Below are 19,973 nucleotides of genomic sequence, written 5' to 3' on the forward strand. Positions count from 1 at the left end.
CACGGCTTGTGATTGGTCGCGTCGCCCATGTGACCGCGACGCGACCAATCACAAGCCAGAACGTAATTTTAAAATCCTGAAGGACCTAAAATTACGTCACGGCTTGCTGTGATTGGTCGCGTCGCGGCCACATGGGCGGCGCGCGACCAATCACAAGCCGGGACTTCACGTAAGGAGGTTAAAGCGCGAATTTTAAGCAAACAACGCTGCCGGTTCCCTCGGTAAGGTGCAGGCTGCGTCGGAGAGGTGAGTATAGCAATATTTTTTATTTTAATTCTTTATTTTACACATTAATGTTGTTTCGATACCGATACCCGATACCACAAAAGTATCGGATCTCGGTATCGGAATTCCGATACAGCAAATATCGGCCGATACCCGATACTTGCGGTATCGGAATGCTCAACACTAAATATTACATTACCCTCATTTTGGAATATACCTATGCTTCTATATAAGAATAAACTAGGTAGTTTATTGAATGATCTACAGCTCTGGCAAAAATTAAGAGACCACTGTACAGTTTTATAAAAATCAGCTTCTCTACATGTCTGAAAGCCATTCCATTCCGGTGTCAGTTGAATTCCAACCAGAGTACACCTCATTCTACTTAATGTGCTTCTGATTAGGTGATCACCTGAACCAAATATTATTTAACAAAGAAAAGTATAAAAAACACTGCTGTGGTGTTCACAATCCTTTTGTAATAAGACAAGCTGGATGTCAAAACAACTGCTAGTAATATTCCAAAAGTAATAGGAATGAAAAAATAACTTAACTATGCCAAAGGAGTTAAAACAAAAAGTCTTGAGTGAGATAAAGAAGGACTCAATTCTGGTTTTACTAGCAGAGGGACAAAGTGAACGTCATGTTGCCTCCATCCTTAACATTTCTAAGACGGTAGTTCATTACAACAAGGTCAAGCAGCAGACATTGGGGACAATAAAGCTACAGAACGACAGAGGGCGAAAATAACTTTCCACTGACCAGGATGACGATCATCTTATTCGAATGTCACTCAACAACCGCAGGATGACATTAAGTGACCTACAAAAGGAATGGCAAATGACAGTTGGGGATTGGTCCATAGAGGACTGAAGTAAGGCAATCTTCTCCGATGAGTCTAATTTCCAGCTTTGCCCAACAACTAATGGTTAGACGGAGACTTGGAGAGGCGTACAAGCCACAGTGTCTTGCACCCACTGTGACATTTCGTGGAGGATCGGTGATGATCTGGGGATGCTTCAGCAAGGCTGGAATTGGGCAGATTGTTCTTTGCGAAGGATGTATGAATCAAGCCGCATACAAGGTTATCCTGGAAAAACTGTTGATTCCTTCTTCTCAGGCAATGTTCCCCAACTCTGAGGACTGGTTTTTCCAGCAGGACAATGCGCCATGCCACACAGCAAGGTCAATCAAGGTGTGGATGAAGGACCACCACATCAAATCCCTCTCTTGGCCAGCCCAATCTCCAGACCTGAACCCCATTCAAAACCTTTGGAATGTAATCAAGAGGAAGATGGATAGTCACAAGCCATCAAACAAAGAAGAACTGCTAACATTTTTGTACCAGGAGTGGCAAAAAGTCACCCATAAGCAGTGTGAAAGACTGGTGGAAAGCATGCCAGGATGCATGAAAGCTGTGATTAAAAATCATGGTTATTCCACGAAATATTGATTTCTGAAATCTTCCTGAGTTAAAAGATTAGTATTATTGTTTCTAAATGATTATGAACTTGTTTTTTTTTTTTTTTGCATTATTTGAGGTCTGCAAGAAATGCATTTTTTTTGTTATTTTGACCATTTCTCATTTTCAGGAAATAAATACAAAATTTATTGCTTGGAACTTCGGAGACATGTTGTCAGTAGTTTATAGAATAAAAGAACAATTTACATTTTACTCAAAAATATACCTATAAAGGGAAAATCAGACAAACTGATGCCAACCTGGTCTGTAGACAATGAATCAAGTGTAATGTGCCAGCTACTCCTAATAAGCAGGTGTGGGGCACCAACTGGGAATTCACCTGTTCTACTGTGGGCCAGTCCGAACCTGTATGCCAGAGGAATAAAGTTACTTAGTCACATTCATGGTCAGAAACTTAACTACAAATATATTGTTCTAGAGTTTAGCTCTTGTGCTCTGTTTGATCATTAGTTCCTGGATGTAAAGGCCCCGTCACACATAGCGATTTACCAACGATCACGACCAGCGATACGACCTGGCCGTGATCGTTGGTAAGTCGCTGTGTGGTCGCTGGGGAGCTGTCACACAGACAGCTCTCTCCAGCGACCAACGATCAGGGGAACGACTTTGGCATCGTTGAAACTGTCTTCAACGATGCCGAAGTCCCCCTGCAGCACCCGGGTAACCAGGGTAAACATCGGGTTACTAAGCGCAGGGCCGCGCTTAGTAACCCGATGTTTACCCTGGTTACCAAAAAAAAAAAACAGTACATACTCACCATCTGATGTCCGTCAGGTGCCTTGCCGTCTGCTTCCCGCTCTGACTGAGTGCCGCCGTACAGTGAGAGCAGAGCGCAGCGGTGACGTCACCGCTGTGCTGTACTTTCACTTTCACTTTGCGGCGCTCAGTCAGTGTGGGAAGCAGACGGCAAGGGACCTGATGGACATCAGATGGTGAGTATGTACTGTTTGTTTTTTTTTACATTTACGCTGGTAACCAGGGTAAACATCGGGTTACTAAGCGCGGCCCTGCGCTTAGTAACCTGATGTTTACCCTGGTTACCAGTGAAGACATTGCTGGATCGGTGTCACACACACTGATTCAGCGATGTCAGCGGGACCTCAACGACCAAAAAACGGCCCAGGCCATTCCGACACGACCAGCGATCTCACAGCAGGGGCCGGGTCGCTGGTACGTGTCACACATAGCGAGATCGCTACTGAGCAATCTCGCTATGTGAGACGGGGCCTTTAGGCTAAAAAAATATAACTAAACAATTTAGATAACACCAAAAGATTTCCAAAATTTAGAGATAAACAAAGCTTCATAACCAGGAATAGTATTCTCAGGAACACAGAAAATGGGAAGTTTAACAATGTGCTTTATACAGAAATGTAAATGTTCATATACCCTCTTCAGAGAAAAAAATGGAACTCTACTGCCATTTATTGATAAGTCATGTGGCCAGGCCCTTTAAAGGATGTGGTACTAAAGTTCTATCAAGGAAAACATGTGGGAATTCCCTAAAAAACAGGCATTCCTCACATGTATTCAGCCTGTCTAGCAGCCGTAAATCATGCAGCTGCAGCAAGCAAAACTAAATCTCTGAGCACTTACAAATACAGTACTTGGAGACCACCCGAGCGTGCTCGGGAAAACTCGAGCAACGAGTATTACTCGCTCATCACTAAATGAGAGCCATATTGCTTTTCCAGTGACAGATAACGGACCTGAGTGGGAGCTGGTTTTGTACGGGATAAATTAGGGGTTTTATTGGTAATATTTTTGGGTACATAACATTTTTTGATCACTTCCAGTAAGGCTGGGGTCACATTCTTATGTTCTGCGCTGTGCACTTATTTCAAGAATAGTTCTTAATTTTATTTGTGGTATAAGTGATAAGATGGCTTTATTCTTTGGGTCGATGTAATTACAATGGTACTTGACTTACTGTATATAGATCTTTTTACGTTTCACTGCTTTTACACAGTAAAAATGCTTTTTCAGAAAATAATAGTTTCTTCGCTGTCATATTCTGAGAACTGTAACTTTTTAATTTTTTGGCAAGTAGAGCTGTATGGGGGCTTAATTTTTGCATGACGGATTGGAGATGTTTTGTGTATCATTTTTGGGTATATAACTTTTTGATCACTTTTTAATCAGACTTTTCAGACACAGAATGAGCAAAAAATAACAATTCAGTTATTGCTTTTAGTTTTTACTTTTTGCACCGTTCACATTGCAGTAAAAGTGATGACAGATTTATTAATTGGGTCAGTATTTACAACACCTGTTTTTTACAGGCCTACTCAGTTTTGAACTGACTTTGATGGGTCTATATATTCGACTAATCTCCAAAAGTAAAACCTTTTAAAAACCGCACCCATCAAACTAACCAAAACTGCTTTCATGAAGTTTGTTAACCTTTCTGGTATTTCAAATAAATTAATGGAAAGTGGAATGAAGTTGAAAAAAAAATTCGATTTTTTTCCATTAAAATGTTGCTTTAGCTCCAAATTTTTAATTTTCGATAGGGTTAGCAGGAGAACATGGAGTCCACAATTTGTTACACACTTTCAATTGTGGTGATACCCATCATATTTTCAGAAACTACTCTTTGAGCACAAGGTAGGACTCGGATGGAAAAGATCGATATTTGCTTTTTAGAATTTTGGCTGAAACAGATACTGGGTGCAATTTGGAGAATCCTTAAAGGGAACCTGTCACCCCCAAAATGGCTGGTGAGGTAAGCTCATCGGCATCAGGGGCTTATCTACAGCATTCTGTAATGCTGTAGATAAGCCCCCGATGTTACCTGAAAGAGGAGAAAAAGACATTAGATTATACTCACCCAGGGGCGGTCCGGCTGAGGTCTGCTCAAATGGGCGTCTCAGGTCCGTTCCGGCGCCTCCCATGTTCATTCCATGACATCCTCTTCGGGTCTTTACACCGCGGCTCCGGCGCAGGCGTACTTTGTCTGCCCTGTTGAGGGCAGAGCAAAGTACTGCAGTACGCAGGCGCCGGGCCTCTCTGTCCTTTCCGGCGCCTGCGCACTGCAGTACTTTGCTCTGCCCTGAACAGGGAAGACAAAGTACGCCTGCGCCGGAGCCGCGGCATAAAGACCCGAAGAGGACGTCATGGAATGAAGATAGGAGGTGCCGGAGCGGACCGGAGACACCCATCCGACCTGACTGCACCGGGACCGCCCCTGGGTGAGTATAATCTAACGTCTTTTTCTCCTCTTTCAGGTAACATCGGGGGCTTATCTACAGCATTACAGAATGCTGTAGATAAGCCCCTGATGCCGGTGAGCTTACCTCACCAGCCATTTTGGGGGTGACAGGTTCCCTTTAAGATGCCAGCTGAACACCCACACAAGTGATACCATTTTAGAAACATAAACCCTTAAGGAACTCATCTATGATTATAGTGAGCATTTTGACAAAACAAGACAGGATTCACTTTTCAACATTGAGCCGTGAAAATTAAAACTACATTTTTTTCTGCTAAAATGTTGATTTAGACTAACATTTTTCATTTTTGTAGTATTATAGGAAAAAGGGGACCCTGCAACTTTTTACACAATTTCATCTGAACACAACAGTATGCTTTATATAGGTGGGAGCTACTAAATATCCACATAGTAGGACTCAAAAGGCATGGATAGCTATATCACTTTTTAGGCTCCTAAGTTGCTGATCCGATGGGCATCGCGGTCTGGGTCCGGCACCTCCCATCTTCATATGATGTTGTCCTCTTCTTTTCTCTTGCACAGGTGTACTTTTTCTGCCCTGTTGAGGGCAGAGAAAAGTACTGCAGTGGGCAGGTGCCGGGCCTCCCTGACCTCTCCCGGCGCCTGCGCACTGCAGTACTTTGCTCTGCCCTCAACAGGACAGACAAAGTACACCTGCGCAGGAGCTGTGACATGAAGCAAAGAAGATGTCATCGTATGAAGATGAGAGGCACCAGACCCAGACTGCGACGCCCATTGGACCAAACCGCACCAGGGCCGCCCCTGGGTGAGTATAATCTAACTTGTTTTTCTTATCTTTCAGGTTACATCGGGGGCTTATCTACAGCATTACAGAATGATGATGTCGGAGGAAGCAGCTTATAGGCCAAAAATGTGGTGACAGATTTCCTTTAATGATCACTATTTCTAGCCCCTCCACCATAGGGAGGGTGCCAGAGCAACGAGTATCCTCTGTTGCTAACTTTCGGTTTCTGCTAGCATGTTCTTCTGTTTCTGAAGTTCTCTGCCAGTGCTCCGCCTACACTGTTTGTCTCCACAGACTATCTGCTACCCGTTACCTGGCTTTCCTGGATGACCTCCGATCTGCCTACTCCAGTTCCGTCTCGTCCCGCCATTCAGTTACCCGTACCTCTGGAGAACGTTAGTACCACCGGAACCAGCTTCTACCTGTACCCCCGGTACCCACCAGTTACATAGTTACATAGTTATTAAGGTTGAAGGAAGACTTTAAGTCCATCTAGTTCAACCCATAGCCTAACATGCCCTAACATGTTGATCCAGGGGAAGGCAAAAAAAACCCATGTGGTAAGAGTAAGCTCCACCATGGGGAAAAAAATTCCTTCCCGACCCCACATATGGCAATCAGACTACTTCCCTGGATCAACGCCTTATCAAGGAATCTAATATATATACCCTGTAACATTATACTTTTCCAGAAAGGTATCCAGTCCCCTCTTAAATTTAAGTAATGAATCACTCATTAAAACATTATACGGCAGAGAGTTCCATAGTCTCACTGCTCTTACAGTAAAGAATCCACGTCTGTTATTATGCTTAAACCTTTTTTCCTCTAGACGTAGAGGATGCCCCCCTTGTCCCTGTCACCGGTCTATGATTAAAAAGATTATCAGAAAGGTCTTTGTACTGTCCGCTCATATATTTATACATTAACATAAGATCACCCCTTAGCCTTCGTTTTTCCAAACTAAATAGCCCCAAGTGTAATAACCTATCTTGGTATGGCAGACCCCCCAGTCCTCTAGTAACCTTGGTCGCTCTTCTCTGCACCCGCTCTAGTTCAGCTATGTCTTTCTTATACACCGGAGACCAGAACTGTGCACAGTATTCTAAGTGTGGTCGCACTAGTGACTTGTATAGAGGTAAAATTATGTTCTCCTCATGAGCATCTATGCCTCTTTTAATGCATCCCATTATTTTATTTGCCTTTGTAGCAGCTGCCTGACACTGGCCGCTGAATATGAGTTTGTCATCCACCCATACACCCAGGTCTTTTTCGTTGACGGTTTTGCCCAGAGATTTAGAATTAAGCACATAGTTATACATCTTATTACTTCTACACAAGTGCATGACCTTACATTTATCCCCATTAAAGCTCATTTGCAATTTATCAGCCCAAGCTTCTAGTTTACATAAATCATCCTGTAATATAAAATTGTCCTCCTCTGTATTGATTACCCTGCAGAGTTTAGTGTCATCTGCAAATATTGAAATTCTACTCTGAATGCCCCCTACAAGGTCATTAATAAATATGTTAAAAAGAAGAGGGCCCAATACTGACCCCTGTGGTACCCCACTACTAACCGCGACCCAGTCCGAGTGTGCTCCATTAATAACCACCCTTTGTTTCCTATCCCTAAACAGCTCTCAACCCACTTGCACATATTTTCCCCTATCCCCATTATTCTCATTTTATGTATCAACCTTTTATGTGGCACCGTATCAAAAGCTTTTGAAAAGTCCATATACACTACATCTACTGGGTTCCCTTGATCTAGTCCGGAACTTACCTCTTCATAGAAGCTGATCAAATTAGTCTGACATGAACGGTCCCTAGTAAACCCGTGCTGATACTGTGTTTGTCCCCTTTTTGAATATTGGCACCACATTTGCTATACGCCAGTCCTGTGGTACAGACCCTGTTATTATGGAGTCTTTAAAGATTAAAAATAATGGTCTATCAATGACTGTACTTAGTTCCTGCAGTACTCGGGGGTGTATCCCATCCGGGCCCGGAGATTTGTCAATTTTTGTGATTTTTACACGCCGCCGTACTTCCTGCTGGGTTAAGCAGGTAACATTTAATTGGGAATTTTTATCACTAGTCATATTGGCTGCCATGGGGTTTTCTTTTGTAAATACTGATGAAAAAAGTCATTTAGCATATTGGCTTTTTCCTCATCCTCATCCACCATTTCACCCAGACTATTTTTAAGGGGGCCAACACTATCATTTTTTAGTTTCTTACTATTTATGTAGTTAAAGAATATTTTGGGGTTATTTTTGCTCTCTCTGGCAATGATTCTCTCTGTCCCAATCTTTGCTGCCTTGATTTGCTTTTTACAGAATTTATTTAATTTTTTGTATTTATTTAATGCCTCCTCACTACCTACTTCCTTTAATTCTCTAAATGCTTTCTTTTTGTCACTTATTGCGCCACTTACAGCTCTATTTAGCCATATTGGTTTCCTTCTATTTCTAGTATGTTTATTCCCATACGGTATATACTGTGCACAGGTCCTATCCAGGATGCTAATAAACGTCTCCCATTTTCTTTGTGTACTTTTATGTCTCAGGATATCGTCCCAGTTAATTGCGCCAAGATCCTCTCTAATCCGTTGGAAATTTGCCCTCCTGAAGTTTAGTGTCCTTGTCACCCCTCTACTACACATCTTATTAAAGGAGACATGAAAACTTATTATTTTGTGATCACTATTCCCCAAGTGACCCCCAACCCTTATATTTGATATGCGGTCTGGCCTGTTGGTTAATATTAGGTCTAGCAGTGCCCCCCTTCTTGTTGGGTCCTGAACCAGTTGTGAAAGGTAATTGTCTCTCATAGTTGTCAAAAACCGATTACCTTTACTGGAATTGCAGGTTTCTGTTCCCCAATCTATTTCAGGGTAGTTGAAGTCCCCCATAATAATGACTTCTCCTTGAGTTGCAGCTTCATCTATTTGCTTTACGAGGATATTCTCCATTGCTTCCATTATTTTTGGAGATTTATAACAAACCCCTATCAGTAATTTATTTTTTTTTCCCCTTCCCCTTATCTGCACCCACAGGGACTCTACATTTTCATTAGATTCACCTATATCATCACGCAGGATGGGTTTTAAGGTCGATTTTACATACAGACACACCCCTCCGCCTCGCTTATCTCTACGGTCATTTCTGAAAAGGCTATAGCCCTGTAAGTTAACAGCCCAGTCATGGCTCTCATCCAGCCATGTTTCAGATATCCCCACCATGTCATAATTATGTTCCAACAACATTAGTTCTAATTCGTCCATTTTGTTGGTGAGGCTTCTGGCATTAGTATACATGCACTTGATGTTCCTCTCTGTACCTCTATTCTTTCTTAAATTACTAACTGTTCTAACCCCACCCCCCATGCCACCGCCACCCCCAACTTCCTTATTTGTGCCCAGGTCTCTATCTGCACTATCTTCCCCTCCTATAAAATGAATACCCTCCCCCCCAATCCCTAGTTTAAACACTCCTCCAACCTTCTAGCCATTTTCTCCCCCAGCACAGCTGCACCTTCCCCATTGAGGTGCAGCCCGTCCCTAGCGTAGAGCCTGTAGCCAACTGAGAAGTCGGCCCAGTTCTGCAGGAACCCAAACCCCTCCTTCCTACACCAATTCTTGAGCCACTTATTAACCTCCCTAATCTCCCGTTGCCTCTCTGGCGTGGCACGTGGTACAGGCAGTATTTCGGAAAATACCACGTTGGAGGTCCTTGCTTTCAGCTTGCAGCCTAATTCCCTGAAATCATCTTTAAGGACCTTCCACCTACCTCTAACTTTGTCATTTGTGCCAATGTGCACAATGACCGCTGGGTCCTCACCAGCCTCTCCCAGTAATCTGTCCACCCGATCAGCGATGTGTCGGACTCGAGCGCCAGGTAGGCAGCACACCGTTCGACGATCCCTGTCTTTGTGACAGATTGCCCTATCTGTTCCCCTAATAATTGAGTCCCCCACTACCAGCACCTGTCTGGTCTGCCCTGCTCTCCTATTTCCCTCCTTACTGGAGCAGTCACTCCTCCGGCTTTCAGAGGACATGCCTGGCTGCAGCAGTGCTACCCCTGTACTGATACCCCCCTCATCTGCCAACTTAGCAAACTTATTGGGGTGAGCCAGATCAGGACTAGCCTCCCTGGCACTCTTCCCTCTACCCTGCTTTCTGAATGTCACCCAGCTACCTACTTCACTGTCCTGCAGCTCCATCCTACCATCCCCCTCCTCATCTATCCCACTGAGCATCTGCTCAGTGAGCAGAAGACTCCTCTCCATATTGTCTATGGATCTCAGTGTTGCCAGCTGCACATTTAGATCCAGAATCTGGGATTCCAAATGCACAACTAGCTCACATCTCGCACAGCAGTATGCACCCTCGACCGGCTGATCAAGGACTGCATACATGTGGCAAGATGTGCACTGGATGACATTAACAATAGTGGAGCACATTTCCTAATGGGGACTGCACCACACAGAAATGTTAAATAAAAATTAAATACAAGTATTAATTAAAAACAGACAGCAATTCCTCCCTTGGAAACTCTCTGATTCCAAAGTCACTGAATCACAAGTCACACTTACCGCCGTCCACACTTACGCTCAGGTCACACTCAGCTCGCTCACACTTGCTATGCTGAAGATTTATAGATTTTTTTTTCCTCTATTTCCCTTCAACAACAAGCCACCTTGCTGTTCAGATGCACTTCCAAAAAGGAATTGAGCCCCAAACAGCTGCCCCTTATAAACCCTTGATTATGACCGCCCACCCTAAGTTAACCCCTTGTGAATATAGCTACTCCCAATTCAGCAACTCACACAAATTCACACAGGTATTTGTTAAAGGCCTTCCAAATACCTCTTCACTGAATCACAAGTCACACTTACCGCCGTCCACACTTATGCTCAGGTCACACTCAGCTCGCTCACACTCGCTATGCTGAAGATTTATAGATTTTTTTTCCCTCTATTTCCCTTCAACAACAAGCCACCTTGCTGTTCAGATGCACTTCCAAAAAGGACTTGAGCCCCAAACAGCTGCCCCTTATAAACCCTTGATTATGACCGCCCACCCTAAGTTAACCCCTTGTGAATATAGCTACTCCCAATTCAGTAACTCACACAAATTCACACAGGTATTTGTTAAAGGCCGTCCAAATACCTCTTCACTGAATCACAAGTCACACTTACCGCCGTCCACACTTACGCTCAGGTCACACTCAGCTCGCTCACACTCGCTATGCTGAAGATTTATAGATTTTTTTTTCCTCTATTTCCCTTCAACAACAAGCCACCTTGCTGTTCAGATGCACTTCCAAAAAAGTTAGCTCTATGTCACCCGCTAACCCTGCTTGACCGACTGTCCCGCAGGGTCAGCTACCATGAGTCCGGGGTCTAACTGGAGGTAGCACCCGTGTCCCCCAGGCATCCCATTCTGACTCTGTTCGAGGGGTCTTAACACGGGTGTCTGGGGCTCACGTAGTCACACCCCCTTCGGAGCCCCCAGACCATGATCCCGAGGTTCCACGTTAAACTACAATAAAAACGAATGTGAACTTCACCATCTGTGCCTCCGTTTCCATTCATTACACTTTTTTATAACCCATCTACTCAAAAAAACCTTCCCACATCAACACTTTTTGTCAATCCCCAGCCATCTCATAATAGATGGGTGTGTCCAAGGGCGTATTACAGCACTTCAGCTTATGGAAGGATCGAACCAAGGGATTTATAGATGAGCTCTATTAGCTGTGGAGCAGAAGGAGAATCCTTACTTCACAACCAATAGAGCAACCATCTTTATATCAGAAGACTTGTGCAATAATGTTTTCATTACCTGAAAGGAGACATAAAGGTGCACACAAAAGATCAGCCTACCTTCATGTAAAATGTGGGCAGGATTCCCTATGTGGTGCTGTGCAGGGGTCAGTAATGCACTCCGGTGCAGGCCATGCCCACCCGCTGACTCTTTGATATACGCCATGCCCAAACTATGATGTTTTGGTACAAGCCATATAATTTGGATAATGCTTCTTGCTGTACAACGCTCATCTGATGGCACTCTGTTATAAACCACATTCATTTGATGGCATTTTGTTAGGAGCAATACCCATTAGGTGAGAGGAAAAGGATCCCCTTAGGTAACACAGGTGACTCAGATACAAGCCACGCCCATGTGTTGTAAGGCAGAAGATAAAGATGTCCAAAGTGTGTGGGCTGGGTGAGCTGTATTTAGATGGACAGTCATCCTGTATTGTACGTCATGTGTACAGACTAGAATTGTGCTGATGTAAAGAGTATTATCGAATGAGCAAAGTGGCATAATGTAAGTACAAAAAAGTGGACATTATTAGGAAAATTAACTTACAAGAGAACTACATTATTAGTTCAAATAAGCATAGCAAAATACAGAAAAACTATATAGAAAAGAATAATAGATATGTCTGTCATGGATAGCTGTAACAAATAATATCAGCACATGCAGCACGGTAGCTCAGTTACTAGCAATGTTGCCTTACAGCTCTGGGGTCTATACGTTCTTCCCAGTTTTGCTTATATTTCCTATAGGTACTCCGGTATCCTCCCACACTTCAAATATTGATGGGGCATTTAGATAGTGAGCCACAATAGGGACAAGGATGATAATGTCCATAAAGCGCTGCAGAATTTTTGGTGCCATGTAAATGAGTAAAATATATAAATAATATGGTATTACTTAAAACTGGAATATTATTTTTCTATGAAAAAAAACACAAATTAACTCTGGTTTATCACATCTTTGAAAAGCTGAGTTCAAATTTCCTAGCCATACCCAGGCCTGATTACTGCCACATCTGTTTCTTAATTAAGAAATCACTTAAATAGGACCTGCCTGACAATGTGAAGTAGACCAAAAGCTCCTCAAAAGATAGATATCATGCCACGATCCATAGAAATTATTGAGATTTATTAGGATGGAAAAGATTATAAACTGATTTCTAAAGCTTTGGGACTACAGCAAACCACAGTGAGAGCCATTATCCACTAATGGTGAAAACATGGAACAGTGGTGAACCTACTCAGGAGTGGCCAGCCAACCAAAATAACCCCAAGAACGCAATGATGACTTATCCAAGAGGTCACAAAAGACCCCACAACAACATCCAAAGAACTGCAGGCCTCACTTGTATCTGTTAAAGTCAGGCTCAATGACTCCACCATAAAAAAAGAGACTGGGCAAAAATGGCCTGCAGGGCAAAGTTCCAAGACGAAAACCACTCCTGAGCAAGAACATAAAGGCTCATCTCACTTTGGCCAGAAAACATTTTGATGATCCCCAAGACTTTTGGGAGAATACTCTGTGGACTGATGAGTAGTGTTGAGCGATACCGTCCGATACTTGAAAGTATCGGTATCGGAAAGTATCGGCCGATACCGGCAAAGTATCGGATCCAATCCGATACCGATACCCGATACCAATACAAGTCAATGGGACTCAAGTATCGGACGGTATTCCTGATGGTTCCCAGGGTCTGAAGGAGAGGAAACTCTCCTTCAGGCCCTGGGAACCATATTAATGTGTAAAAGAAAGAATTAAAATAAAAAATATTGCTATACTCACCTCTCCGAGGGAACCGGCAGCGTTGTTTGCTTAAAATTCGCGCTTTTCTTTCCTTACGTGAAGTCCCGGCTTTGTGATTGGTTGCGTCGCAGTCACATGGGCGACGCAACCAATCACAGCAAGCCGTGATGTAATTTCAGGTCCTTAAGGATTTTAAAATTACGTCCCGGCTTTGTGATTGGTTGCGTCGCAGTCACATGGGCGACGCAACCAATCACAAGCCGTGACGTCACGGGAGGCTGGACACGCGCGCATTTTAAAATGAGCGCTTGTCCAGCCTCCCGTGACGTCCCGGCTTGTGATTGGTTGCATCGCGGTCAACCAATCACAAGCCGGGAGGCTGGACACACGCGCATTTTAAAATGAGCGCTTGTCCAGCCTCCCGTGACGTCCCGGCTTGTGATTGGTTGCATCGCGGTCAACCAATCACAAGCCGGGAGGTTGGACAAGCGCGCATTTTAAAATGCGCGCGTGTCCAGCCTCCCGGCTTGTGATTGGTTGACCGCGATGCAACCAATCACAAGCCGGGATGTCACGGGAGGCTGGACAAGCGCGCATTTTAAAATGCGCGCGTGTCCAGCCTCCCGTGACGTCACGGATTGTGATTGGTTGCGTCGCCCATGTGACTGCGACGCAACCAATCACAAAGCCGGGACGTAATTTTAAAATCCTTAAGGGCCTGAAATTACGTCACGGCTTGCTGTGATTGGTTGCGTCGCCCATGTGACTGCGACGCAACCAATCACAAAGCCGGGACGTAATTTTAAAATCCTTAAGGACCTGAAATTACGTCACGGCTTGCTGTGATTGGTTGCGTCGCCCATGTGACTGCGACGCAACCAATCACAAGCCGGGACTTCACGTAAAGGAAAGAAAAGCGCGAATTTTAAACAAAGAACGCTGCCGCTTTCCTCGCTAAGGTGCAGGCTGCGTCGGAGAGGTGAGTATAGCAATATTTTTTATTTTAATTCTCTCTTTTACACATTTTTACATTAATGTTGTTTCGATACCGATACCCGATACCACAAAAGTATCGGATCTCGGTATCGGAATTCCGATACCTGCAAGTATCGGCCGATACCCGATACTTGCGGTATCGGAATGCTCAACACTACTGATGAGACAAAAGTTGAACTTTTTGGAAGGTGTATGTCTGGGATAAAATTAACACAGCATTTCAGAAAAGAAGAATCACACCAACAGTAAAATATGGTGGTGGTAGTGTGATGGTCTGGTGTTATTTTTCTGCTTCAGGACCTGGAAGACTTACTGAGGTAAATGGAACCATACATTCTGCTGTCTACCAAGAAATCCTGAAGTAGAATGTTTGGCCATCTGTTCAGGACCTTAAGCTAAAGTGCACTTGGGTTATACAGCAGGACAATGATCCAAAACACACCAGCAAGTCCACCTCTGAATGGCTTAATTGCAGTTGTTGCTAAGGGTGGCCCAAACAGTTATTAGGTTTAACCCCTTCATGACCCAGCCTATTTTGACCTTAATGACCGTTTTTTGCAATTCTGACCAGTGTCCCTTTATGAGGTAATAACTCAGGAACACTTCAACGGATCCTAGCTGTTCTGAGACTGTTTTTTCGTGACATATTGGGCTTCAAGATAGTGGTAAATTTAGGTCGATAATTTTTGCATTTATTTGTGAAAAAAATGGAAATTTAGCGAAAAATTTGAAAATTTAGCAATTTTCAAATTTTGAATTTTTATTCTGTTAAACGAGAGAGTTATGTGACAAAAAATAGTTAATAAATAACATTACCCACATGTCTACTTTACATCAGCACAATTTTGGAAACAAATTTTTTTTTCTAGGAAGTTATAAGGGTTAAAATTTGACCAGCGATTTCTCATTTTTACAACGAAATTTACAAAACCATTTTTTTAGGGACCACCTCACATTTGAAGTCAGTTTGAAGGGTCTATATGGCAGAAAATACCCAAAAGTGACACCATTCTAAAAACTTCACCCCTCAAGGTGCTCAAAACTACATTCAAAAAGTTTATTAACCCTTCAGGTGCTTCACAGCAGCAGAAGCAACATGGAAGAAAAAATGAACATTTAACTTTTTAGTCACAAAAATGATCTTTTAGCAACAATTTTTTTTATTTACCCAAAGGTAAAATGAGAAACTGGAACCCAAAAGTTATTGTACAATATGTCCTGAGTACGCCGATACCCCATATGGGGGGGAAACAATGTTTGGGCGCACAACAGGGCTCGGAAGGGAAGGAGTGCCATTTGACTTTTTCAATGAAAAATTAGCTCCAATCTTTAGCGGACACCATGTCACGTTTGGAGAGCCCCTGTGTGACCCCATTTTGGAAACTAGACCCCCCAAGGAGCTTATCTAGATGCATAGTGAGCACTTTGAACCCCAGGTGATTCACAAACTGATCTGTAAAATGAAAAAGTACTTTTTTTCACAAAAAAATTATTTTAGCCTCAATTTTTTCATTTTCACATGGGCAACAGGATAAAATGGATCCTAAATTGTGTTGGACAATTTCTCCTGAGTACACTGATACCTCATATATGGTCACAAACCACTGTTTGTGCACACGGCAAGGCTCAGAAGGGAAGGAGCGTCATTTGACTTTTGAATGAAAAATTAGCTCCAATCGTTAGTGGACACCATGTCGCGTTTGGAGAGCCCCTGTGTACCTAAAGATTGGAGCTCACCCACAAGTGACCCCATTTTGGAAACTAGACCCCTGAAGGAACTCATTTAGATGCATAGTGAGCACTTTGAACCCCCAGGTGCTTCACAAATTGATCCATAAAAATGAAAAAGTACTTTTTTTTCCACAAAAAAATTCTTTTAGCCTCAATTTGTTCATTTCTACATGGGCAACATGATAAAATGGATCCTAAAATTTATTGGGCAATTTCTCCTGAGTACACTGATACCTCACATGTTGGTGTAAACCACTGTTTGGGCACACGGCAGGGCTTGGAAGGGAAGGAGCATCATTTGACTTTTGAATGAAAAATTAGCTCCAATCGTTAGCGGACACCATGTCGTGTTTGGAGAGCCCCTGTGTGCCTAAACATTGGAGCTACTCCACATGTGACCCCATTTTGGAAACTAGACCTCCCATGGAACTAATCTAGATGTGCGGTGACCACTTTAAACCCCAAGTGCTTCACAGAAGTTTATAACGCAGAGCCGTGAAAATAAAAAATCATTTTTCTTTCCTCAAAAATTATGTTTCAGCAAGCAATTTTTTATTTTCACAAGGGTAACAGGAGAAATTAGACTGCAATAGTTGCTACCCAGTTTGTCCTGAATATGCTGGTACCCCACATGTGGGGGTAACCACTGTTTGAGCACACTTCGGGGCTCAGAAGGGAAGTAGTGATGTTTTGAAATGCAGACTTTGATGGAATGGTCTGCGGGCGTTACATTGCGTTTGCAGAGCTCCTGATGTGCCTAAACAGTAGAAACCCCCCACAAGTGCCCCAATTTTGGAAACTAGACCCCGAAAGGAACTTATCTAGACATGTAGTGAGCACTTTGAACCCCCAAGTGCTTCACAGAAGTTTACAATGCAGAGCCGTGAAAATAAAAAATAATTTTTCTTTCCTCAAAAATTATGTTTTAGTAAGTAATTTTTTATTTTCACAAGAGTATCAGGAGAAGTGGACCCCAAAATTTGTTGCCGTTTTTGTCCTGAGTACGCTGATACCCCATATGTGGGGGTAAACCACAGCTTGGGCACACGTCGGGGCTCGGAAGGGAAGTAGTGACGTTTAGAAATGCAGACTTTGATGGAATGGTCTGCGGGTGTCACGTTGCGTTTGCAGAGCCCCTGATGTGCCTAAACAGTAGAAACCCCCCACAAGTGACCCCATTTTGGAAACTAGACCCCCCAAAGAACTTATCCAGATGTTTGGTGAGCACTTTGAACCCCCAAGTGCTTCACTGAAGTTTATAACGCAGAGCCATGAAAATAAAAAAATCATTTTTCTTTCCTCAAAAATTATGTTTAGCAAGCAATTTTTTATTTTTTGCAAGGGTAACAGGAGAAATTGGACCCCAATAGTTGTTGCCCAGATTGTCCTGAGCATGCTGGTACCCCATATGTGGGGGTAAACCACTGTTTGGGCGCACGTCAGGGCTCGGAAGGGAGGGAGCACCATTTGACTTTTTGAATGCAAGATTGGCTGGAATCAATGGTGGCGCCATGTTGCGTTTGGAGACCCCTGATGTGCCTAAAAAGTGGAAACCCCTCAATTCTAACTCCAACACTAACCCCAACACACCCCTAACCCTAATCCCAACTCTAGCCATAACCCTAATCTCAACCCTAACCCCAACACACCCCTAACCACAACCCTAACCCCGACACACTCCTAACCCTAATCCCAACCCTAATCCTAACCCTAATCCCAACCCTAACCACAACCCTAACCCCAACATACCCCTAACCCTAACCATAACCCTAACCACAAGCCTAATCTTAACCCTATTTCCAACCCTAGCCCTAATTCTAACCCTAACTCTAATTCCAACCCTAACCCTGAGGCTATGTGCCCACGTTGCAGATTCGTGTGAGATTTTTCCGCACCATTTTTGAAAAATCCACAGGTAAAATTCACTGCGTTTTACCTGTGGATTTACAGCAGGTTTTTTTGTGCGGATTTCACCTGCAGATTCCTGTTGAGGAACAGGTGTAAAACACTGCGGAATCCGCACAAAGAATTGACATGCTGCGGAAAATACAAACCAGCGTTTCTGAGCGGTATTTTCCACACCATGGGCACAGCTGATGGAAAACTGCTACGAATCTGCAGCGGCCAATCCACCGTGGATCCGCAGCCAAATCCGCACCGTGTGCACATAGCCTTAGGGTATGTACCCACGCTGCGGATTCCATTGCGGTATTTTCCGCAGCGGAATTGATAAATCCGCAGTGCAAAACCGCTGTGGTTTTTACTGCGGATTTATTGCGGTTTCTAGTGCGGTTTCCGCTGCGGGTTTACACCTGCAGTTTTCTATTGGAGCAGGTGTAAACCCGCAGCGGAATCCGCACAAAGAATTGACATGCTGCGGAATATAAACCGCTGCGTTTCCGCGCATTTTTTCCGCAGCATGTGCACTGCGGATTTCGTTTCCCATAGGTTTACATTGTATTGTAAACTTATGGGAAACCACTGCGGACCCGCAGCTGCGGAAACGCTGCAGTTCTGCAGCGAAATCCGTAGCGTGTGCACATACCCTAATTCTAACCCTAACCCTAATTCTAACCCTAATTCTAACCCTAACCCTAGCCCTAAACCTAGCCCTAACCCTAGCCCAAACCCAAATATATTTTCTTTATTTTTATTATTGTCCCTACCTATGGGGGTGATAAAGGGGGGTTCATTTACTATTTTTTTTTTTTCATTTTGATCACTGTGATAGGTTTTATCACCATGATCAAATTGTACCTAGAACGAATCTGCCGGCCGGAAGATGGCGGCGCCCATGGAGCAGACGGACAGACACCGGGAGGCTCGGTAAGTATGAGGGGGGGATCAGAGCACGGGGGTGGGATCGGAGCATGGGGGGAGCGGACAAGAGGAGGGGGGAGCGGACAGGAGGAAGGGGGAGCGGACAGGCAGACGGAGGGGAGCGGAGCACAGGACGGTGGACTGGAGAGGCGATCAGTGGTGGTGGAGGGGGCATATCACTGTTTCCAGCCATGGCCAATGATATTGTAGCATCGGCCATGGCTGGATTATAATATTTCACCATTTTCATAGGTGAAATATTACAAATCGCTTTGATTGGCTGTTTCACTTTCAACAGCCAATCAGAGCGATCGTAACCACCCCCCCTGGGCTGAAGTACCACTTCCCCTGTCCCTGCAGATCAGGTGAAATTGGAGTTAACCCTTTCACCCAATCTGAAGGGACGCGATCCCTTCATAACGCCACATAGGCGTCACAGGTCGGATTGGCACCAACTTTCATGACGCCTACGTGGCGTCACAGGTCGGGAAGGGGTTAAGAAGCAATTACTTTTTCACACAGGGCCCTGTAGGTTTGGATATCTTTTTCCCTTAATAATAAAGACCTTCATTTAAAAACTGTATTTTGTGTTTATTTGTGTTATCTTTGTCTAATATGTACATTTGTTTGGTGAACTGAAACATTTAAATGTGACAAACATGCAGAAGAACAGGAAATCAAGAAGGGAGCAAACACTTTTTCACACAACTGTACATTGGAGTTCTGGCTATATATTCCATATGTTTTTTCAATGTTGATGTATGAATTGAACCAGCTTCCTCTGCCAAATCATTGTATCTCAGTACCCAATACCTGGGTAGTGAATGCATCTTTTCAATTTCCATAATTTGTAACAGATTTGGATTGTTGGTAAGGTAAAATTCACATATGCTTAGCCTTTGGTGTGTCTTTCTGATTCAGGATGTCATTAAAATGATCCCTGATTTTTCTCTTCAATTCTCTTTTTTGTCTTGCCCGCATAGTTCAGTAGGCAAGGACAGGTGACCATATACACCACTCTTTTGGTGCTAGAATTTATGTAGTCTTAAATAAAATGAGTGATCAATTGTTGCATTATAAAAGGTCCTCATCTCAATAATATTATCACATTCAAGGCAGTGATCACATTTATACATGCCTTTAGGTAGTTTGAGCAGCCATGTCTTTG

Source organism: Ranitomeya variabilis, chromosome 3 (assembly GCF_051348905.1).
Source record: "Ranitomeya variabilis isolate aRanVar5 chromosome 3, aRanVar5.hap1, whole genome shotgun sequence".
Lineage (NCBI taxonomy): Eukaryota > Metazoa > Chordata > Amphibia > Anura > Dendrobatidae > Ranitomeya > Ranitomeya variabilis.